Genomic DNA, 25390 nt, shown 5'->3' on the forward strand with positions numbered 1-25390 from the left:
CATGGGAGCAACCATTCCATCCTGACCAAAAGGGGGGAAAAAAGTGTAACTAATACAGTGTCTGTGGCTGGGAGAGTTCAAATGGAGTCGAGAGGCTACTGTGGAGGTCACTCTTACACAAGCTTCAGTTAGAGATCTTTTTGTGGTGCTTCTTGCACATCCACGGTAAGCGCTGCTTGGCCACCTGGCTTGTGGTCTCGGGGCAGCCCTCCTTCGTGCACACCTGCTTGCACCCCCACACGTGCCGACTGCCTGATGCCCGACTGCACCTCCTAATCAATCCTTCAGCTCCTCCTGGCTCGTGGAACCCTTGCCTCCTGGCGGTTCCAGCTACTCCTACAAGGGGGTTTGCTTGCAGGGCCCCGCCTCGTCCTCTGGCCCTGTCCCCGCCAGGCAGGACCGCTCCACTAGCACGGCCAGCAGCTGGCCCAGGCGGGCACCTCCTCCCCCCGCCTCCTCACCCCCCTCCCCGCCTTCTTCAAAGCCCTGCCCCTCAGTGCTGCCAAGGTGTGCCCTGGAGCCGCCAAGCCCACCCTCCTCCCATCCTCCATATATTCCTCCCCACTTCCCCAGCGCCTGGGGGCCGAAAGGTGCCTAATGCCTATTTTAATTTCCAGTTTTCTATCCAGGATACATTACATTCTATGACCATTTAAAAACATGTTCTTATCTGAAATTACGAGGTCTGGTCCTCCTTATTAATGGTTTGTAATGTTTAATCATCTCCTGTTGCTTCCAAAGGACCAGAGCTCGAAGGATATTAAGGAATGACGAGAGAGATACAGGATCAGGGGGGCTGAAGATTAGTGACAACAGACAAATTTATTCTTAATTAGTTCCTGCTTAAAGACTGCACGGTTCACCTAACAAAAAGTACGCATGCTTAAGCAGGTGCTTATTTTTCATACTTAAGACAACCACTAAGAACCTGGGGCTAAGATGAAACGTTCTCTTTCTCCCAGAAAGTTCTCCATTAAGCAGATAACAATCTCCTCCACAGTTTACTGTGGCCGCCACTCTGACACCAGCTGTTCTCAACAAATTCCGCAGGTCTTATTTTAACCCTTGCTACTACAATATCCTTTCCAATTTGTTTGCATGTTTTGTAATCTTTTGTTTAAACCTGGACTTCTTTTTTTTCCCCTCTTCACTGCAAGGGGCAGTCACCAGGAATCAAACTTGGGGTCTCTGCCATGGCAGGAGAGAACTCTGCCTGCTGAGCCACTGTGGCCCACTGTAAACCTGGACATTTTTATATTTTAACATGTTACTAGAATTTAGACTCTGAGGTTTCTGTTGCTTAGGTTTGTATCCATTGAATGTTACGACAGAGCTTTCCTTGAATGCCAGGAACTAACAACAATATCAAAAAGGATGAACCGGTTTTGAATTATTAAGACATTTTTACTGGAGCACCAATTAGAAAACGAAGTTAAACGTTTCCTGGTTGGATCAGGCAAGTGAATATCCCTGTAAATCTGGCTCCGGCTCTGTTCCCTGGTGGTACCCTCTGGTCTAGCATGAGAAGGAAAATACAGTATTTCCGGAAACGTGTGGTGGTTACTCAGCTCATTTGCATGGCCATAATGCATTGCACACAGTTCATTTCCTTCATTTATATTCTCTGAAGTTTCCTTATTCTTTCAACCTTTCTAGCCCCGTGTAGATGAGAATCTGTCATAGAATTAACTGCAATAAAGGAATAACTCATTATCTCTGTCTAATGCCTAGTAACCGTTGCTGTACATGGTGTTGCCGTTACCTGAGTCTGTACCCAACAGACTGAATGCTATTTAAATATAACAACAAACAAACATTCATTCTTACCATATGACAATTTTTGGATGCTCTGTCTTAGGTTTTTGCAGAGCAATCAGATTAGTATGAAGATTAGAACTATGTAGCTACATAGTTTTTTAAAATCAGTGTTCTTTTTGATAGTGTAATGAGAACATGTTATTATTGCCAGGACAGTTAATTTTGTTGCAGCTGTGATGATCCAAACATTGTTTGTCAATAAAGATTATTTAAGCTTTTAAGCTGTCGTTTCAAAGTGTTTGAAAGTCAGTATAATTTGCTGCTTTTTGGATGGTATTTGTACTTATTAATCTGTTTCCTAATGAGGTAATTTTGCCTTAAAACCAGAACTGGATCATTTGTTTAAAATAGGAATTTGGGGAGAGATATTTAGATCAGGTTAAGTGGAATAACGTAAAATAGCAGGCCGACAGTTAAAAAAGTCTGTGAGTCAGTATCTGCTCTCTCTTCTACCAGCACAAAGTAAGAATTAAGCTGGGGTCTGAGAATAATATAAAACTGCAAATGTGAGGTATATCTGCGATTTAAAATTTTTGTGTGGATTAGAACAGCGAGTAATTGCTATGAATGTAAACTTTAGCAATAAACTTATACTATAAGACGAACAAATGCTACCTTAAGTGGATCCAAAATTTAGAAATAAAAAGAAAAGAGGAGGTGCATTTCTGGGACACTTGGGAAAATTTGAATGTGTACTCTATTTCATATGGCAGTATTAGTTAAAAATTATATTGGTTTTCTTGTTGCTGCTATAAAAGAATCAGTAAAATCACTACACAAATTTAATGGTTTAAAACAACACAATTTACTCTCTTACAGTTCTGGAAGTCAGGAATCTCAAATGAAGGTGTGGGCATGGCTGTGTTCCTTTGGCAGGTTTCGGAGTAAGTTTCCTTCCCTTATTCAACTTTTTAGATGCTGCTTGTATTCCCTGGCCCCCATCCGTCTTTTTGCCCACTGCAAGATCTACTAATACTACAATCCTCCTACCTCCTTCTCATAAGGACCCCTGTGATTACACTGGACCCACCTGGGTAATCCAGGATACTCCCCACCTCAAGATTCTTGATCATACCTGCAAAATCCCTTTTATCATGTAAGAAAACACGTTCATAGGTGTTAGGGGTTAGGATGCAGACATCCTGGGGTCATAGGCAGGGGGCAGGGTGGGGTATTATTCAGACTAGCACAATAATTCTATGAGATCTGCAGAATGTCCTTGTTCTTAGTAGAAACATAATGTGAAGTATTTAGTGGTGAAATGTCATATCTGAACCCTTCAAAAACCTCAGTAAACACACGGAAAGAGATAAAGGAAACGTGTCAAAGGGTATATAGCTACTTAGGTATTCACTGTACTATTCTTTTTTTTTCCCCCTTCATTCTTAGGTCCCATCCAGAATTCATTGCATTTAATTGTCGTTATCTGTTTAGTATCTTATTTTTTAATTGTGGGAGTATATCACAACATAAATCTTGTTACCATACCATTCAGAGGGATTAACCACATTTGCAATGCTCCAGGACCCTCACCACCATCCTTTCCCTTCACCCCACACAGAAACTCCACACTTATTTGCATTAACTTCCCATTTTCCTTCCCCTCACTCCTGGTAGCCTATACTTTTCTGTCTCCATGAGTTTTCATATCCTCTGGTATTTTCTTTGTGCTTACCATGGGGTTTAAACTTAACGTCCCAAATTTATAGCCATCTTCCTTGCTTTGACACCAACTTAACTTAAAGCGTATACAAACTATGTTCTTCAACTCCTCTGTTCTCCCATCTTTATGAAGTTCTGCAACAAATGGCATGTTTACACATTATGGGTCCAAAACCCTTGAGTTATCATTACATTTTCTGCATTTGCCTTTTAGATCCTGGAGGAAGAGAAAAGCTGAGTCACAAACCCAAAATACAATACTTTCAGTGTTTATGTTGACCCCTGTTATTGTCTTTACCAGAGATGGTTATTTCTTCATGTGGTTTCAATTGTGTAGTGTCCTTTCCTTTCAACGTACACATATCTTTTTAGCATTTCTACTAGGGTCAGTCTAGTAGTGATGAAGTCTTCAGCTTTTATTATCTGGAAATGTCTTGATCCTGACCTCTTTTTTCATACAGTTTTGCCAAATATAGATTCTTGAATAACAATTTTTTACTTTCTGCACTTTAAATATATCTTCCTCTTGCCATGGTTTCCGATGAGAAACGGCACCTAATCTTACTGAGTTTTCCCTGTAGGTGACATGTTGCTTCTCTGTTGTTGCTTTCAGAATTCTCTTATCTTTATTATTTGATGGTTTGATTATATGTTGCAGAGTGCGTCTGTTTTGGTTTATCCTGTTTGTTGTGAGTTGCACATCTTGGAAATGTTCAATTAACTATTGGAAGTTTTAAACCATTGTTTCCTTGAATATTCTTTCTGCCCCTTTCTTCTCCTTCAGGAACTCCACATGCTTTTATTGGTCTGCTTGATGGTGTCCCACAGGGTTCTCAGGCTCTGTCCACTTTTATTCATTTTTTCCTCTTCTCTGTTCTTCAGATTGAATGATTTAAATGGTCTCATCTCAAGTTCTCTGATTCTTCTGTGACTTCAGATCTGCTGTTAAACACGTCTAGGGAATTTTAAATTTCTTTTACTCTGGTCTTCAGCTTTGTTTGGATCCTTGTCATAATTTCCATCTCTCATGTTATTGCTTTTGGATGCATCTACCTTTTCTTTATTTACTTTACTTCCTGTCCATATTTTCCTCTACCTCTTGTAGCATATTAGGATCATTTATTTTATTATTAACTAAAGTCTATACTTTATTCAGATTTTCCCCTAATGCCCCATTTTTGTCAATAAATGGACTTGAATGATTCATTTGTGTAAAGTGCTTTTGCACAGACATGCAAAACACACGTAAAAATTGAACAATAACGCTTTCTATCCCAAGTACTTCTTAGAAATGTCATCCCTAAGTGTAACTTGATATGTATTTCAGAACTTAAAAACCATCTATAAGAAATGAACAAATCTTTAAGTATTTGCACAGTTAAATTCAAGACACATACCGTTATTATCCTAATATGGAATTACTCTTGGCACTTATCTGTTATTCTTAGTAGATTTGCCTTTTTTAAGTTTCCCTAAGAGAAAATACAAGAAAAAGGCATGATCTAGCCAGATTAACCATTATTTTTTTGAACATTAGTAGGAATAACTCAGTGTTTAAATAGCTCAATTTCAAAAAACATTGACAAAATGCGGGCATGTTGCTCTTATTTTCAGGATCTTTTGTTCCCAGAAAAAGATGGTGGATTCTTTTGCCTGGCGCACTCAATCACCAACTCTTGAGACACTGGAGTTTCAAAGAGAGAAACAGTTTATTAGGAGGTGCATAGGAGGAGAGCAGGAGCCTAGCGGCCCAAAATCTGTCTCCCTGAACTGCAGAAATTCTGTTAGTTTTATTAGAGAAAGATTTGTGGAAAGATTTAGGATAATGAATACAATGGCCCCAGATGATGTAATTAGAGGTAATATAATTACTGAGCATGTGCACATTGCTTAGTGACAGAACTGTGTAAGGAAAAGGCAGAATGAGGTTTAGGTGACTTGTAGCTTAAAGTCTAAGCTACTGTGCATGTCAGATGGGCCCATTTTGGTTAGATCCAGTCTCAGTTATCAAGATTACTTTGGAGTTGGGATGGGCTTGTTCTGTGCTGACCAAAGACCGTTAGTTAACATTAGGTGCTGCCTTTATTGATTATAAGCCTCTCAAGTTGAAAAACTGGATAAGTGCATACAAATGAAAGTTAGTCACCAGGTTTTTACAATCACACGGGGTAGAGGGTAAGGGCTATATAATCATTACCAGAGATCCAGGCAGCTGGATTACAATTAAGATATTCAGGTATTGCCCTCTGTCTACTCCAAAATACCAGAAAGCAAAGAAGAAATATCTATATAGTGATTCAAAATCAAAATCATCCTTTACTACTTTCTCAGTTATACTTTTTGAAAAGGAACAGAGTTTAAGAAAATAATTTTGTCCTGGCACTGCTGGGATAAATGAGACACAGCTATATTGTGCACGAATGCAACATAAAAGAGTGTCTGCTTTGAAAAGGATAAAATCTAAGGGTAGATCAAGTTTAGTCCTGCCGCAAGGAACAGCTAGAGAGGAGACAGGGCAACGGAGATAGGGATTCCAGGATGTAAATGACCAGCGTGTGTCTTCTGCACCACACAGGCCAGGCCTGGTTGCAAAAGCTGAGGAACTGAGAGTAGAGAACTGGAGACCGTCTGGCTGGCGCAAACAGCCTAACGGAATCCAGGAGCCCTCAGGAGTGCGCGCACAGGGAGACAGGGACTAGGAAGTAAGCCACGCACCGTTCCTTGAACTCGCTACTCTCACCAGTACCACCCCGCGATCTCGACTCATCTCACCTCTCATGCACCTGAATCCCGTTACTTGACCACCCCCCAGTGCTGAAAACTCCTTGTGTGTAACCCTCCCACAACCACACCCCAAGCACACCCCAACCTACTTCTCCAGTGCAAGCACAGTGTCGCTCTGCCCCTGCCAAGCCCTACCTCCCAGTCCTTGCCACCGGCAGGTGGTCGCCAGTGCACAAAGGCTGGTGGCCTTTACCTCCTTACCCAGGCGATACCTGCCCTCAGCCCATAAAGTCATACGGCCCCCCTGCCAACCCTGAGCTGTGCGCATGTGTCAATCAGTTTATGGCACTCCCAGATCTGCGCATTCACATGGCACCCAGTCACATCCCCGGCTGTGGGAAAGCGCTGACCTGCACAGCCAGGCCACTTCCACCCCCTGTTCAGACTGGCACAACCCCGCACACTGCCCAAGGTCTGTGCATGTACACAAAGTGCCCTAGAGCAGCTCACACCAGGGCCCTGCTCCCTAGACCTGTGCACCACAGGGCCTCGTTCTCCCCTGTGGCTGGCCACCCAGCTCACAGGCACCAGCATAGCATCCCCAACCTGCGCCTGTACCCGCCTGTACTGCATCACCCCACTGTTGAACCCCACACTGTGCCCTGCATCCTGCTCCACATCCATCCTGCAAATACAAGGCTTTAGACTACTGAAGGGAATCAACTTCCAAAGTAAACCCATCAAGATACTTACATGCTGCGAAGACAGCTGAAGATAACTAAACATTTCATGGTGCAGACAGATATAGTCCAGCAAAGAACCGAATTAAAACACCAGAGGAGACGCAGACTTTGGAACAATTAATCAAAGATGTTCATATAACTCTACTAAATAAAATGACATAAAAGAGATCAAGAAGACACTATAAGAACATAAAGAGGAATTTGAAAGAATAAATAAAAAAATAGCAGATATCACAGAGATTAAAGATGCTGTAGAACAAATAAAATAATAGGCACATAATACATATTTGAAGAAGCAAAAGAAGGAATAAGTGAACTAAAGGACAAACAACTGCCTTTGAGGACTCAAAAGAGCTAATGGCGAAAAAGATGGAAAATTTGAATTGGATCTCAGGGAAATAATGGACAAGAGAAAACCACAAATATGAGAATCACTGGTGTCCCAGAAAGAGAAGAGTAAAGGGCTAGGAAGATTACTTGAGGATATAATGTGGGAAAACTTCAATGAACTCCAAATAGAATGAATACAAGTAGACTTTCCCCAAGACACATACTCATCAGTCTGTCAACTGTTGAAGAGAAGCAGAAAACCTGAAAGTGACAAGGCGAAAACAATGTACTACATACAAGGGAAACCATGTAAAACTGAGTTCAGACTACTCAACTGGCACCATGGAGGCAAGAAGGCAGTGGTATGATATATTTAGATCCTAAAGAGAAAGACTTCCAGCTAAGAATTCTGTACCCAGCCAAACTGTCCTTCAAAACTAAGGGAGTGATTGAAATTTTTACAGATAAACAAATGTAGAAAGAATTTGTTAACAAGAGACCATCCCTACAAGAAATACTAAAGAGAATTCTGCCAGTGAAGAAACAAAAGAGAGGGGAAGTGGAGTGAAGGAGGGCACAGAATTAAAGAAAACCAGTAAGGAAAACCTAAGGTATAAAAAGAGAAAGAAGGAAAAGAATATACAGATATGAGAAATAAAATTCAAAAGATAAGATGGTGGATTCAAGAAATGCCTTTTCAATAACAATTTGAATGTCAATGTACTGAATTTACCAACTAAAAGATACAAATAGGCAGAATGGATTAAGAAATATAATCCAGGTATATGCTGCTTACAAGAGACTCCTCTTAGACACAAGGATACTGTTCTAGTTTGCTAGCTGCTGGAATGCAATATACCAGAAACAGAATGGCTTTTAACAAGGGGAATTTAATGAGTTGCTAGTTTACAGATCTAAGGCCGAGAAAATGTCCCAATTAAAACAAGTCTATAGAAATGTCCAATCAAAGGCATCCGGGGAAAGATACCTTGGTTCAAGAAGGCCGATGAAGTTCAGGGTTTCTCTCTCATCTGGAAAGGCACATGGCAAACGCAGTCAGGGCTCCTCTCTCGGCTGGACAGGCACATGGCGAATACGGTATCATCTGCTAGCTTTATCTCCTGGCTTCCTGTTTCATGAAGCTCCCCGGGAGGCGTTTTCCTTCTTCATCTCCAAAGGTCGCTGGCTGGTGGACTCTCTGCTTCGTGGTGCTGCAGCATTCTCTGCTCTCTCTGAGTCTCTCTCCGTGTCCAAAATATTTCCTCTTTTATAGGACTCCAGTAAACCAATCAAGACCCACTCAAATGGGTGGAGACATGTCATCCCCTAATCCAGTTTAACAACCGTTCTTAACTAAATCACATCAGCTAGGGAGATGATCTCATTACAGTTTCAAATATACAGTACTGAGTAGGGATTATTCTACCTTTAAGTAATGAGATTTATATTAAAACATGGCTTTCTTAGGGGGCATATATCCTTTCAAACCAGCACAGATACAAATAGATTGAAAGTGAAAAGATGGGAAAAAATGGCCCACATGAGCTGAGATTCAGCATCAGGGGATTGAGAAAACCTTCTCAACCAAAAGGAGGAAGAGTGAAATGAGACAAAATAAAGTGTCAATGGCTGAGAGATTCCAAACAGAGTCGAGAGGTTATCCTGGAGGTCATTCTTACACATTAAATAGATATCACCTTGTTAGTCAAGATGTAACGGAGAAGCTGGAGGGAACTGCCTGAAAATGTGGAGCTGTGTCCCAGTATCCATGTTTCTTGATGATGACTGAATATACAGCTTTCACAGTGTGACTGTGTGATTGTGAAAACTTTGTGTCTGATGCTCCTTTTATCTACCTTAACAACAGATGAGTAAAACATATGGTATAAAGATGCATAATAGGGGGAACAAATGTTAAAATAAATTTAGAGTGAAATGCTGATGATTGGTGAATGGGAGGGTTGGGGGATATGGTATGTATGAACTTTTTCTGTTTTCTTTTTATTTCTTTTTATGAATAGATGCAAATGTTCTAAGAAATGATCATGATGAATATGCAACTATATGATTATATTTAGAATTACTGATTATATATGTAGAACAGAATGATCAAAAGTAACGAATGTTTGCATTTGTTTGGGGTTTTTTGGTGTTAAAAAATAAATTTAAAAAAAAAGATGGTCCACGCAAGTTATAACCAAAAGAAAGCACGAGTACCTATGCTAATATTGGACAAAATAGACATTAAATCTAAAGACATTGTGCTGGTTTCAAAGGATGTATGTACCCTAGAAAAATTATGTTTTAATCAAAATCCCATTTCATAAAGGTAGAATAATCCCTATTCAATACTGTATGTTTGAAACTTTAATGAGATCATCTCCCTAGAGATGTGATCTAATCAAGAGTGGTTGGTAATTTCATTAGGTGACGACATGTCTGCACCCATTTGGGTGGTTCTTGATAAGGTTCTGGAGTCCTATAAAGGAGAAAACATTTTGGAGAATGGGAGATTCGGAAAGAGCAGAGAATGCTGCAGCACTACGAAGCAGAGAGTCCACCAGCCAGCGACCTTTGGAGATGAAGAAGGAAAATACCTCCCAGGGAGCTTCATGAAACCAGAAGCCAGGAGAGAAAGCTAGTAGATGGTGCCATGTTTGCCATGTGCCCTTCCAGATGAGAGAGAAGCCTGAACTACATCGGCCTGCTTGAACCAAGATATGTTTCCCTGGATGGATGCCTTTGATTGGACATTTCTATAGACTTGTTTTAATTGGTACATTTTCTCGGCCTTAGAACTGAAAACTAGCAACTTTTTAAATTCCCCTTTTTAAAAGCCATTCCATTTCTGGTATATTGCATTCCAGCAGCTAGCAAACAAGAACAGACAGCTTAAGAGACAAAGAAGGACACTATATATTAATTAAAGGGACAATTCACCAAGAAAAATTAACAATCGTAAATGTTTACACTCCTAATGAAGGAGCTCCAAATTACATGAGACAGTCACTAGCTAAACTGAAGGGAGTGATGGATGTTTCACCAATAATATTAGCAGACTTCAATACACCACTTCCCTCTATAGATAGAACAACAAGACAAAAGATGAACAATGAAATAGAGAAGTTAAACAACTTGATAAATGAATGAGACCTAACAGATATATATTATAGGTCATTACACCCTGTTCTAGTTTGCTAGCTGCCTGAATGCAATATACCAGCAATAGGACAGCTTTTACAAAAGGGAATTTAATAAGTTGTCCGTTTACAGTTCTAAGGACAAGAAAATGTCTCATTTTAAACCAGTCTATAGAAGTGTCCAATCTCAGGCATCCAGGGAAAGATACCTTGATTCAAGAAGGCCAAAGACGTTCAGCGTTTCTCTTTCAGCTGGAAGGGAACCTGCCAAACATGGTGGAATCTGGTGGCTTTCTCTCTAGGCCTCTTGTTTCATGAAGCTCCTCAGGAGGCGTTTTCCTTCTTCATCTCCAAAAGTTGCTGGCAGAGAACTCTCTGCTTCGTGGTTCTTTGATATTCTGAAGCTTTCTCCAAAATACTTCTTCTTTTATAGGATTCCAGTAATGTAATCAAGACCCACATAGAACGAGTGGAGACGCATCTCCATCTAAGCAAGTTTGGTTCCCACAACTGATTGAGTCACATCTCCATGGAGATAAACTAATCAAGCTTCGACCCTATAGTACTGAATAGGGATTAGAAGAAAGGGTTCCTCCCTCAAGATTGATTGGGATTGAAACACGGCTTTTCTAGGGTACAAAAATCCTTTCAAATCAGCATACACCACAGAATGCCAGGATATACATTCTTCTCTAGCGCTCATGGAACATTGCCCGGGATAGATCATATGTTGGGGGCACAAAACAGGTCTTTTTAAATTTAAAACATTGAAATTATTCAAGGCAGTTTCTCTGATCACAATGCAATGAAGCTGGATCTGAATAACTACCAAAGAACGAGACCTTTCACATGTATGGAGATTAAATGACACACTCTTAAAAAAATCAGTGGGTCCTTTTTTGGTAGAACCACGTGAAAGCCAGCAGACGCTGCCATGTTCGCCATGTGCCCTTCCAGCTGAGACAGAAATGTTGAACGCCGTAGGCCTTCTTGAACCACGGTCTACACCTACAGAAATGGATTAGCTTTAAGAATTTGATCTTTTCCCGGTAAAAAAAAAAAAAAAAAAGAAAAAGAAAGAACATGATCTTTTCTGCGGTATATACAACTTCAAACCATCACAAGAAGCCATCCAGAAGTCTTCCTAAAAGTAATAGAATGTTTTAACAAAGATTTATGCACAAAGATGTGTGATTCATATGATTTAAAATGCTTAAAAGTGGAACCTGATTAGATGATTTCCATGGAGGTGTGTCTCCACCCACTGAAGGTGGAGTTGCTTGCTGGAATCCTTTAAAAGAGGAAACATTGAACACCGTTGCCCTTATTGAACCACAGTATCTTTCCCCGGATGCCTTAAATTGGACATGTCTATAGACTTGTTTTAATTGGGACATTTTCTCGGCCTTAGAACTGTAAACTATCAACTCATCATAAATGAAATATACATCCATGAAAAAATGTTTCTAATTATATTTGCTTACCTAGAAAATTATGTCAATGTATATGTAGCCTGATACCTAAATTTGCTTTACATATGATAAATATTTATTATGTGTATCATATATACTCATATATATATACGTATCACATATGTATAAAAAGAATAGGAAATACTAGGAGAGATTTTAGTTTAATTTTCTTTCTTTTTATATTTCCCTTTTCACAAATTTGTACAATGAATTATTTTTATAATCAGAAAAAAATGCTATAGCCAGGTGCTTATCGATCCTTCCTTGATTGTTAGAAATTCTTCCACGTATCTTCTTCCAGTATCACTTATTTTTATTGGTTTATTTGTGAGATAAAACAGTGTTCAGCAGTGACCAATGGTAGAATAGATATGTCTAAAGCCTGCTTGTTCCTCCTGTAAAAATAGAGAGATTGCATTTTTATAAGCCATCAGATACTGAATACTATATTTGACTCAGAAAACAATACTAATAATTATGCCAGTGGCTTTTAGTTTTGCTTCATAGGTTTGCTCCAGACCAAGCAGTGTTTCAAGCACTGTATAGCTTACCAGTGTTACAGCCACCTTATGAGGTCACTACCATGAGTCTCCCTGTTCTACGGACGAAATTAAGGTGAAAGTTACCGGACGATGATGACTTGCAGTAAAAACCCACAACCTCCAGCACGTGAGTCTTAAGTAAAGGGTGCTGTAGTCTGGAAAAGACAGACTCTCAGATGAAGTTGCATTTGTGCTAAGTCTTGAAGGGCGAGCAGGAATATATCAAGCCAGGAAAAGAATTTGGGCTTTCACACAAGCGACTGAATGACAAAGGCCCAGCGGTGTGGCTCCAAGGTGGGTGCCTCGGTGGTGAGCTTGGTGGAGAACTGACAGAGAGGTGGGTTTCCGTGGACGGTTCTCACCCTCTGCTAACCTGAGGGCCCCTATTTGCACCATATTCTTGGCACATCTAACACTTAGGCCGTTGCTCCATTTCGCATCATCTGTCACTTTAAAGAAAGAGGCTTTTGTTACGTGTTTCATATGTTCCTGTAAAAAAAAGCAATCTTTAAACAAAGAAGTTGTCTTTAGTTGGGTGCTAAGAAAGGTCACATTTGGGTAGATTTGAAGACAGATCTGCCTGGAAGCAGTGCCTGGTGGTGGTGAGTTGGGGAAGGATTGGGGGAGGCAGTCTTCAGGCCTCTCTCTGGCTGATGAGGGACAAGATTTGAGGACTCCAGGTGTGGCCTGTGATATTCCAACCGTGCATTAACAGACTCACTGTTGCTTCAGATGGAGTAATCGTAACAATTTTAGGTGCCTCCTCTTATCTTAAATACTGTGGGAAAGATGCCAAATTTGACTCTGTTGGAAGAAAACACAGCTCTGCCACCCTGGGCTCACACTCACACTAACCTTCAAAGCTCATGCTAGAGGGCCACGTTGGCTCAGCAGGCAAGGACACTTGTCTGCCATGCCAGAGGACCCGGGTTCGATTCCCGATGCCTGCCATGTAAAAAAAAAAAAAAAAAAAACTCATGCTAGAATGAAGGACAGTGATGGTGATGTCAGAGAAAGGTCAGGAACTTGAAATAGGCCACAGGGAACCAATACGGCTTTGATTTCACCTCTTTTTTTTTTTTCATACTTAATTTTTTATTTTGAAATTCCCTATTCCCTCTATACAAGAACCTTTGCTGAAACACTTTCCACAAAGGCAGCAGTGAATTTTCAGAACATTTTACATTTTTTCCCCTCAGCAAAAAGATAAATCACAGTGTAAATTATGTTGTTCTGATGTCATCTTTGGCTGGGGTTAGCCCAGAAGTTGTTGACTAGCAAAGCATTATAATTGAATGCTGCTAGTGATCCTTAGGGCCTTTAAGCTACAAACTCAGCAAGGAATGTTTGCATTTCATTTTTAAGGTACCACCAGGGGGGTATGACAGCATTAACTTCCATAAACTTTTATAGACAAATGGAAAAAAATCTACAAAAGTAAGCTAGTAATATTACACAGCAATACACACTTCTTGTACTCTACACAAAACCAAAATTCTTGGTCTTAATGGCGAGTAACAATTTCTGTTTGAGAATTTGTTTGGAGGAATACAGTGGGACGTAAAGTCGTGAAATGCAAGTATTTGCGGTAGGAAGATGTTGGTCATCTGGTGGTCTTATTGTGATTGAGGGCATAGGCTGAAATCCTTCTTCACTGGCTGGTCACCTCTTCTTTTAATCAGGGATTCACCCCCCAAGATCTTCATATATGTGCTTTCCAGCATTTTATTGTTTGAGGATTGAGTTAATATAGTAAAGTGCTTAGCTGATATTGTTTCAACTCTAATGTGGGCCATAGTCAAAAATAAATTATATAAACCACATCCTTGTTTAGGAACTTTTAGTCAACTTATAGAAGTCTTTGCTAGAATCATGCAAACCTTGAAAAACATGCAAAAAATTTAGCATGTCATGTGCTTAATAAAATAATATGGGGTATATTAAGCAGATAATCAAAAAGTATTGGCAGATCAATAGACTGAGCCCTCAATTTTGGGGTTCACCCCTACGGAACTCATTCTTGCCAAGGACAGGCTAAGGCTACTTAAAATTAGGCCTACGACTCACCCCCAGAGAACTTCTTTTGCTCCTCAGCTGTGGCCTCTCTCTCTAAACCAATTTAGCAGGTGAACTCACTACCCTCCCCCCTATGTGGGACATGACTCCCAGGGGTGTAAATCTCCATGGCAACGTGGGACAGAAATCCGGGGATGAGACGGGATCCGGCATCAAGGAATTGAGAAAGCCTTCTTTTTTTCTTTTTTTTTTTAAATTTTTTATTAATTAAAAAAATTGCAAGAAACAAACATTCCCAACACATACACTCATCAATTCACAATATCATCACATAGTTGCATATTCATCACATAGTTGCATATTCATGATCATGATCATTTCTCAGAACATTAGCATCAATTCAGAAAAAGAAATAAAGAGACAACAGAAAAATATAACAAACAGAAAAAAAAAATTTTACAGGCCATACCCCTTACTGATCCCTTTCATTGATCACTAGCATTTCAAACTAAATCTATTTTAACATTTGTTCCCCCTATTATTTATTTTTATTCCATATGTTCCTCTCATCTGTTGACAAGGTAGATAAAAGGAGCATCAGACACAAGGTTTTCACAATCACACAGTTACATTGTTACAGCTGTGCCATTATTCATTCATCCTCAAGAAACATGGCTACTGGAACACAGCTCTGCAATTTCAGGCAGTTCCCTCCAGCCTCTCCATTACATCTTGGATAACAAGGTGATATCTACTTAATGCATAAGAATAACCTCCAGGATAACCTCTCCACTCTGTTTGGAATCTCTCAGCCATTGAAACTTTGTCTCATTTCACTCTTCCCCCTTTTGGTGGAGAAGATTTTCTCAATCCCTTGATGCTGGGTCTCAGCTCATTCTAGAGTTTTTTTCAATCCCTTGATACTGAATCTCAGCTCATTCTGGGATTTCTGTCTCACGCTGCCAGGAAGATCCACACCCCTGGTAGTCATGTCCCACGTAGACAGGGGGAGGGTGGTGAGTCTGCTTGCTGTGTTGGCTGGAGAGAGAGGCCACATCTGAGCAACAAAAGAGGTTCTCTTGGGGGTGACTCTTAGGCTTAATTTTAAGTAGGCTTGACCTATCCCCTGTGGGATTGTTTCATATGAGCAAACCCCAAGACTGGGGGCTCAGCCTATAGCTTTGGTTGTCCACACTACCTGTGAGAATATCAAGAATTCAACTTGGGGAAGTTGAGTTTTCCCCTGTTCTCACCATTCCATGAAGGGGACTTTGCAAATACTTTTCCACTCACTGATCAAATCACTCTGGGATTCATCAGGGCATCACTCTGGACAAACCAACAAAATCTCATGTCCTACCCAAGGTTTCATGTACTTATGTTGTTCAACCAACTACCTACATAAGTTAAATTAGGAGATGCACTAGTCAAAGTATAGATTTGTACCAAATAGACATTTTTTGCTTTAGTTTCACACATTAGTTGAAAATTTAAAATATTAAGTACCATCTATTTTCAGCACACTGCAGTAATGACATTCCTTTGCTCTTCCTCATGCAAAAACATTTTTTAAATTTGTACATTTAGTCACTATGATTACACACTCTAGGCATTCCTAGATTATACCATCTCAGTCTTTATCATCTATCTTTCTTTGTGATTTCATTTATGCCCCCAGCCCTCCTCCCTCTATCATTCTCACATTCAGCTTCATTCAGTGTTTTAACATAATTGTATTACGGTTAGGTAGTATTGTGCTGTCCATTTCTGAGTTTTTATATTCAGTCCTGTTGCACAATCTGTATCCCTTCAGCTCTGGTTACCCAATTTCTTACCCTGTTTCTATCTCCTGATGGTCTCTGTTACCAAGGAAATATTCCAAGTTTATTCACTAATGTCAGTTCATATCAGTGAGACCATACAGTATTTGTCCTTTTGTTTCTGGCTAATCACACTCAGCATAATGTCCTTAAGGTCCATTCATGTTGTTACATACTTAATAACTTTATCCTGTCTTACAGCTGCATATTATTCCATCTTATGTAAATGTCACAGTTTGTTTAGCCAACTGTCTGTTGATGGACATTTTTGCTGTTTCCATCTCTTGGTAATTGTTAATAATGCCGCTATAAACATTGGTGTGTAAATGTCCATTTGTGTCCTTGGCCTCGTGTCCTTTGAGTAGAGACAGCATATAGATGGGTCCTGTTTTTTAATCCATTCTGCCAGACTATGTCTTTTGATTGGAGAGTTTAATCCATTAACATTCAGTGTTATTACTGCATGAGTAGTACTTTCTTCTACTATTTTGCCTTCTGGATTTTATATGTCGTATCTAATTTTCCTTCTTTTTACCTTTACTCATAGTCTTCCTTTCTACACTCTTCTCCACACCTCTCTCTTCTGTCTTCGTATCTGTCTCTAGTGCTGCCTTTAGTATTTCTTGTAGAGCTGGTCTCTTGGTCACAAATTCTCTCAGTGATTTTTTGTCTGAAAATGTTTTAATTTCTCCCTCATTTTTGAAGGACAATTTTGCTGGATATAGAATTCTTGGTTGGCAGTTTTTCTCTTTTAATAATTTAAATATATTATCCCACTGTCTTCTCGCCTCCATGGTTTCTGCTGAGAGATCTGTGCATAGTCTTATTGGGCTTCCCTTGTATGTGATGGATTGCTTTTCTCTCGTTGCTTTCAAGATCCTCTCTTTCTCTTTGACCTCTGATATTCTGATTATTAAATGTCTTGGAGTATGTCTATTTGGATCTGTTCTCTTTGGGGTACGCTGCACTTCTTGGATCTGTAATTTTAAGTCTTTCATAAGAGTTGGGAAATTTTCAGTGATAATTTCCTCCATTAGTTTTTCTCCTCCTTTTCCCTTCTCTTCTCCTTCTGGGACACCCACAACACGTATATTCCTGTGCTTCATATTGTCTTTCAATTCCCTGAGTCCCTGCTCATATTTTTCCATTTTTTTCCCTATAGTTTCTGTTTCTTGTCGGATTTCAGATGTTCCATCCTCCAGTTCAGAAATCCTATGTTCTGTCTCTTGAAATCTACCATTGTAGGTTTCCATTGTTTTTTTCATCTCTTCTACTGTGTCTTTCATTCCCATAAGTTCTGTGATTTGTTTTTTCAGACTTTCAGTTTCTTCTTTTTGTTCTTTCCTTGCCTTCTTTATATCCTCCCTCAATTCATTGATTTGGTTTTTGATGAGGTTTTCCATGTCTGTTCGTACATTCTGAATTAATTGTTTCAGTTCCTGTATGTCATTTGAATTGTTGGTTTGTTCCTTTGACTGGGCCATATCTTCAATTTTCCTAGCGTGATTTGTTTTTTTTGCTGGCGTCTAGGCATTTAATTACGTTAATTAGTTTATTCTGGAGATTGCTTTCACTTCTTTTATCTAGGGTTTTCTTGCTGGATGAATTTGTTGTCTATCTGTTCTTTGACATTCCATTCAGTTTTATCTGGACCTTTAGTTTAAGTTTTGTTTAACAGAGGAGAATTTTTCAGTTCTTGTTTTCTTGTTTCTTGCCCTGCTTGTATGGTGCCTTTCCCCCCCACACGCTTAGGAGGGTCTACTTAGATATTATAGACCCCAGCCAGATTTTCCCAGACCAAACTGGCCTCCTATCAGGAGGAAAGAGTCACCTGCATCGGTTTTCGCTGAGGGTGAGACACAGCAGGTTCAAAGACTTTCCTGTGAAGTCTCTGGGCTCTGTTTTTCTTATCCTGCCCAGTATGTGGTGCTTGTCTGACTGCAGGTCCCACCAGCATAAGATGATGCGGTATCTTTAACTTTGGCAGACTCTACCTGCTGGGGGCATGGTGGAGACAGAGGAGAGGTTGTAGGCTGGTTTTAATGGCTTCAAATTACCAAGCCCTGGTGTCTGAATTCCTTGATGGAGGGATTCCACCTGGGTGGTGCTTCACTCCTCCCCTGGGGAAGGGACAAGCTCCAGATAAACCCCCAAAAGAGCTCACTTCTGCCTATGCCTGGGGCATTCGCAGCCTGAAAAGTCCTGCCGCTGTATCCAGAGGCAGTCAAGCCTTTGTAGATACACAGCCACAAAAATCTCTGTTTCCTTCTCCCTCCCCCCCCCCACCTTTTTCTGTCAATCCTTCCCCCTTGGCGCCGGGGCAAAAATGAGCAACCTCTGCTTTGATCAGGTTCACCTAAGCTGGGGGCCTATTTTTAGTACTCAGAATTTGTTAATTAGTTCCACAATTGGCGTTTGATTGTGCCCAGTCCCTGCTGCTGGTAAAGTTCTTTCCTTTCCCCTCTGGGAAGCGGCCTGTGGTCGAGGGGCACTGGCTGCCACAGCTTTGGGAACTCACGGTTCTGGGGGGTGCTCGCACTGGTCCAGCTGGTCCAGACTGGGGTACGCTGTGTATCTGGTCACTGACGTGGCTCTGGGAGCTGTTCTGTACTGTTTCTCATTATTTAGTAGTTGTTCTGAGGGACGAACTAAAATGCGCACGTTGTTAAGCCGCCATCTTGACCCAGAAGTCCTAGAAAGACTTCTTAATGAGAAAAATGAGACAAAATAAAGTTTCAGTGGCTGAGAGATTTCAAACAGAGTCGAGAGGTTATCCTGGAGGTTATTCTTATGAATTATATAGGTACCCTTTTTTAGTTTATGGTGTATTGGAGTGGCTGGAGCGAAGTACCTAAAATTGTTGAGCTGTGTTCCAGTACCCTTGATTCTTGAAAACAATTGTATATAAAGCTATAACTTTTACATTATGACTGTGTGATTGTGAAAACCTTGTGTCTGATGCTCCTTTTCTCTAGGGTACAGATAGATGAGTAAAAAAAATATGTATAGACTTCCGGAGAAGATGGCGGCTTAGTAAGACGTGTGGATCTTAGTTTCTCCTCCAGGACAGCTACTAGGGGAGTAGAAACGATACAGAACAGCTCCCAAAGCCACGACAGAGATAAAAAAGACAGCGTACCCCATCCTGGAACGGCTGGCTGGCTGAGAGAACCCGCTCTGGTGAGATCGCCGAGGGGCGCGGGCTTCACCGGGCGGGACGGCAAGCAGCCAGAGTCACTCCCTTCCCCCTTCCCGGGCCGGCTGGGAGAATTGGACAGGCGGTCCCCTCAAACCGCAGCGGCTGGCGCCCACACCACGCACGGCCCCCCGGACCAACTGAGAGAATTGGATCAGAAATCCCCAGGCCGTGGAGAACGGTGACGGGGGGGGGGGCCCTTCCAAACCCGTGACTCCCCGGGAACGTGCACTCTCCCGGGCGGGTCGCTGTGGCTGGCGCCCTCCCGCCACGCTTGGCGCCCCAGGCCAACTAGGAAATTCGGACCGGCGCTTTCCTGGGCTGCGGCGGCCAGCGACCCTCCCCGTGTTCGGACCCCGGGCCGGCTGGCACTCTTCCAAGCCGCTTCGGCTAGCGAACCTCCCGGACGGCGAGAGTTTTCCAAAGTTAAAGGACCCACAGCACCTTTTACTGGTGGGACCCGCAGACAAACGTGTGCCACGAGCGCCACCTACTGGGCAGGATAAGAAAAACAGAACCCAGAGATTTCACAGAAAAATCTTCCGAACTTTTGGATCCAACACCCAGGGAAATCTGTCTAAATGCGCAGACGCCAGCAGAAGATAACGGATCACACTAAAAAAATTGAAAATATGGCCCAGTCAAAGGAACAAACCAATAGTTCAAATGAGATACAGGAGCTGAGACAACTAATACTGAATATACGAACAGAAATGGAAAACCTCTTCAAATATGAAATCGATAAATTGAGGGAGGACATGAAGAAGACATGGGCTGAACAAAAAGAAGAAATAGAAAAACTGAAAAAACAAATCACAGAACTTATAGAAGTGAAGGATAAAGTAGAAAAGATGGAAAAAACAATGGATACCTACAATGATAGATTTAAAGAGACAGAAGATAGAATTAGTGATTTGGAGGATAGAACATCTGAATTCCAAAAAGAAACAGAAACTAGTGGGAAAAGTATGGAAAAATTTGAACAGGGTATCAGGGAACTCAAGGAAAATATGAACCGCACAAATATACGTGTTGTGGGTATCCCAGAAGGAGAAGAGAAGGGAAAAGGAGGAGAAAAACTAATGGAAGAAATTATCACTGAAAATTTCCCAACTCTTATGAAAGACCTAAAATTACAGATCCAAGAAGTGCAGCGCAACCCAAAGAGATTAGACCCAAATACACGTTCTCCAAGACACTTACTAGTTAGAATGTCAAAGGTCAAAGAGAAAGAGAGGATCTTGAAAGCAGCAAGAGAAAAACAATCCATCACATACAAGGGAAACCCAATAAGACTATGTGTAGATTTCTCAGCAGAAACCATGGAAGCTAGAAGACAGTGGGATAATATATTTAAATTACTAAAAGAGAAAAACTGCCAACCAAGACTCCTATATCCAGCAAAATTGTCCTTCAAAAATGAGGGAGAAATTAAAACATTTATAGACAAAAAGTCACTGAGAGAATTTGTGACCAAGAGACCAGCTCTGCAAGAAATACTAAAGGGAGCATTAGAGTCAGAAACGAAAAGACAGAAGAGAGAGGTATGGAGAAGAGTGTAGAAAGAAGGAAAGTCAGATATGATATATATAATACAAAAGGCAAAATGGTAGAGGAAAATATTATCCAAACAGTAATAACACTTAATGTTAATGGACTGAATTCCCCAATCAAAAGACATAGATTGGCAGAATGGATTAAAAAACAGGATCCTTCTATATGCTGTCTACAGGAAACACATCTTAGACCCAAAGATAAACATAGGTTGAAAGTGAAAGGTTGGGAAAAGATATTTCATGCAAATAACAACCAGAAAAGAGCAGGAGTGGCTATACTAATATCCAACAAGTTAGACTTCAAATGTAAAACAGTTAAAAGAGACAAAGAAGGACACTATATACTAATAAAAGGAACAATTCAACAAGAAGACATAACAATCATAGATATTTACGCGCCGAACCAGAATGCCCCAAAATACGTGAGGAATACACTGCAAACACTGAAAAGGGAAATAGACACATATACCATAATAGTTGGAGACTTCAATTCCCCACTCTCATCAATGGACAGAACATCTAGGCAGAGGATCAATAAAGAAATAGAGAATCTGAATATTACTATAAATGAGCTAGACTTAACAGACATTTATAGGACATTACATCCCACAACAGCAGGATACACCTTTTTCTCAAGTGCTCATGGATCATTCTCAAAGATAGACCATATGCTGGGTCACAAAGCAAGTCTTAACAAATTTAAAAAGATTGAAATCATACACAACATTTTCTCGGATCATAAAGGAATGAAGTTGGAAATCAATAATAGGCGGAGTGCCAGAAAATTCACAAATACGTGGAGGCTCAACAACACACTCTTAAACAACGAGTGGGTCAAAGAAGAAATTGCAAGAGAAATTAGTAAATAACTCGAGGCGAATGAAAATGAAAACACAACATATCAAAACTTATGGGACGCAGCAAAGGCAGTGCTAAGAGGGAAATTTATTGCCCTAAATGCCTATATCAGAAAAGAAGAAAAGGCAAAAATGCAGGAATTAACTGTTCACTTGGAAGAACTGGAGAAAGAACAGCAAACTAATCCCAAAGCAAGCAAAAGGAAAGAAATAACAAAGATCAGAGCAGAAATAAATGAAATTGAAAACATGAAAACAATAGAGAAAATCAATAAGACCAGAAATTGGTTCTATGAGAAAATCAATAAGATTGATGGGCCCTTATCAAGATTGACAAAAAGAAGAAGAGAGAGGATGCAAATAAATAAGATCAGAAATGGAAGAGGAGACATAACTACTGACCTCACAGAAATAAAGGAGGTAATAACAGGATACTATGAACAACTTTACGCTAATAAATACAACAATTTAGATGAAATGGACGGGTTCCTGGAAAGACATGAACAACCAACTTTGACTCAAGAAGAAATAGATGACCTCAACAAACCAATCACAAGTAAAGAAATTGAATTAGTCATTCAAAAGCTTCCTAAAAAGAAAAGTCCAGGACCAGATGGCTTCACGTGTGAATTCTACCAAACATTCCAGAAAGAATTAGTACCAACTCTCCTCAAACTCTTCAAAAAAATCGAAGTGGAGGGAAAACTACCTAATTCATTCTATGAAGCCAACATCACCCTCATACTAAAACCAGGCAAAGATATTACAAAAAAAGAAAACTACAGACCAATCTCTCTAATGAATATAGATGCAAAAATCCTCAATAAAATTCTAGCAAATCGTATCCAACAACACATTAAAAGAATTATACATCATGACCAAGTAGGATTCATCCCAGGTATGCAAGGATGGTTCAACATAAGAAAATCAATTAATGTAATACACCATATCAACAAATCAAAGCAGAAAAATCACATGATCATCTCAATTGATGCAGAGAAGGCATTTGACAAGATTCAACATCCTTTCCTGTTGAAAACACTTCAAAAGATAGGAATACAAGGGAACTTCCTTAAAATGATAGAGGGAATATATGAAAAACCCACAGCTAATATCATCCTCAATGGGGAAAAATTGAAAACTTTCCCCCTAAGACCAGGAACAAGACAAGGATGTCCACTATCACCACTATTATTCAACATTGTGTTGGAGGTTCTAGCCAGAGCAATTAGACAAGAAAAAGAAATACAAGGCATCAACATTGGAAAGGAAGAAGTAAAACTATCACTGTTTGCAGACGATATGATAGTATACGTCGAAAACCCGGAAAAATCCACAACAAAACTACTAGAGCTAATAAAGGAGTACAGCAAAGTAGCAGGTTACAAGATCAACATTCAAAAATCTGTAGCATTTCTATACACTAGTAATGAACAAGCTGAGGGGGAAATCAAGAAACGAATCCCATTTACAATTGCAACTAAAAGAATAAAATACCTAGGAATAAATTTAACTAAAGAGACAAAAAACCTATATAAAGAAAACTACAAAAAACTGCTAAAAGAAATCACAGAAGACCTAAATAGATGGAAGGGCATACCGTGTTCATGGATTGGAAGACTAAATATAGTTAAGATGTCAATCCTACCTAAATTGATTTACAGATTCAATGCAATACCAATCAAAATCCCAACAACTTATTTTTCAGAAATAGAAAAACCAATAAGCAAATTTATCTGGAAGGGCAGGGTGCCCCGAATTGCTAAAAACATCTTGAGGAAAAAAATGAAGCTGGAGGTCTCGCGCTGCCTGACTTTAAGGCATATTATGAAGCCACAGTGGTCAAAACAGCATGGTATTGGCATAAAGATAGATATATCGACCAATGGAATCGAATAGAGTGCTCAGATATAGACCCTCTCATCTATGGACATTTGATCTTTGATAAGGCAGTCAAGCCAACTCACCTGGGACAGAACAGTCTCTTCAATAAATGGTGCCTAGAGAACTGGATATCCATATGCAAAAGAATGAAAGAAGACCCATATCTCACACCCTATACAAAAGTTAACTCAAAATGGATCAAAGATCTAAACATTAGGTCTAAGACCATAAAACAGAGGAAAATGTTGGGAGATATCTTATGAATCTTACAACTGGAGGCGGTTTTATGGACCTTAAACCTAAAGCAAGAACACTGAAGAAGGAAATGAATAAATGGGAGCTCCTCAAAATTAAACACTTTTGTGCATCAAAGAATTCATCAAGAAAGTAGAAAGACAGCCTACACAATGGGAGACAATATTTGGAAATGACATATCAGATAAAGGTCTAGTATCCAGAATTTATAAAGAGATTGTTCAACTCAACAACAAAAAGACAGCCAACCCAATTACAAAATGGGAAAAAGACTTGAACAGACACCTATCAGAAGAGGAAATACAAATGGCCAAAAGGCACATGAAGAGATGCTCAATGTCCCTGGCCATTAGAGAAATGCAAATCAAAACCACAATGAGATATCATCTCACACCCACCAGAATGGCCATTATCAACAAAACAGAAAATGACAAGTGCTGGAGAGGATGCGGAGAAAGAGCCACACTTATCCACTGTTGGTGGGAATGTCAAATGGTGCAACCACTGTGGAAGGCAGTTTGGCGGTTCCTCAAAAAGCTGAATATAGAATTGCCATATGACCCAGCAATACCATTGCTGGGAATCTACTCAAAGGACTTAAGGGCAAAGACACAAACGGACATTTGCACACCAATGTTTATAGCAGCGTTATTTACAATTGCAAAGAGATGGAAACAGCCAAAATCTCCATCAACAGAAGAATGGCTAAACAAACTGTGGTATATACATACGATGGAATATTATGCAGCTTTAAGACAGAATAAACTTATGAAGCATGTAATAACATGGATGGACCTAGAGAACATTATGCTGAGTGAGTCTAGCCAAAAACTAAAGGACAAATACTGTATGGTCCCACTGATGTGAACGGACATTCGAGAATAAATGTGGAATATGTCATTGGTAACAGAGTCCAGCAGGAGGTAGAAACAGGGTAAGATAATGGGCAATTGGAGCTGAAGGGATACAGACTGTGCAACAGGACTAGATACAAAAACTCAAAAATGGACAGCACAATAATACCTAATTGTAAAGTAATCATGTTAAAACACTGAATGAAGCTGCATCTGAGCTATAGGTTTTTTTTGTTTTTTGTTTTTTGTTTTACTATTATTATTACTTTTATTTCTTTTCTCTATATTAACATTCTATATCTTTTTCTGTTGTGTTGCTAGTTCCTCTAAACCGATGCAAATGTACTAAGAAACGATGATCATGCATCTATGTGATGATGTTAAGAATTACTGATTGCATATGTAGAATGGTATGATTTCTAAATGTTGGGTTAATTTCCTTTTTTCCGTTAATTAAAAAAAAAGAGAGAGAGAAGGGGTAATTGGAGTTGAAGGGATACAAACTGTGCAACAGGACTGGA

The 25390-nt window shown here is 40.0% G+C and overlaps 1 long non-coding RNA gene across 1 annotated transcript in view; it reads left to right on the top strand.

The window, feature by feature from the left end:
- Window positions 1-1809: 1809 nt before the first annotated feature.
- Window positions 1810-25390, top strand: part of LOC143663214 (uncharacterized) — a 53587-nt gene continuing 30006 nt past the window's right edge. The window contains exon 1 of the long non-coding RNA XR_013165871.1: window positions 1810-2702. This is a non-coding gene — a long non-coding RNA (uncharacterized LOC143663214). The remainder of the gene's footprint in view (window positions 2703-25390) is intronic.

This window comes from Tamandua tetradactyla, chromosome 2 (genome assembly GCF_023851605.1).
Source record: "Tamandua tetradactyla isolate mTamTet1 chromosome 2, mTamTet1.pri, whole genome shotgun sequence".
NCBI lineage: Eukaryota > Metazoa > Chordata > Mammalia > Pilosa > Myrmecophagidae > Tamandua > Tamandua tetradactyla.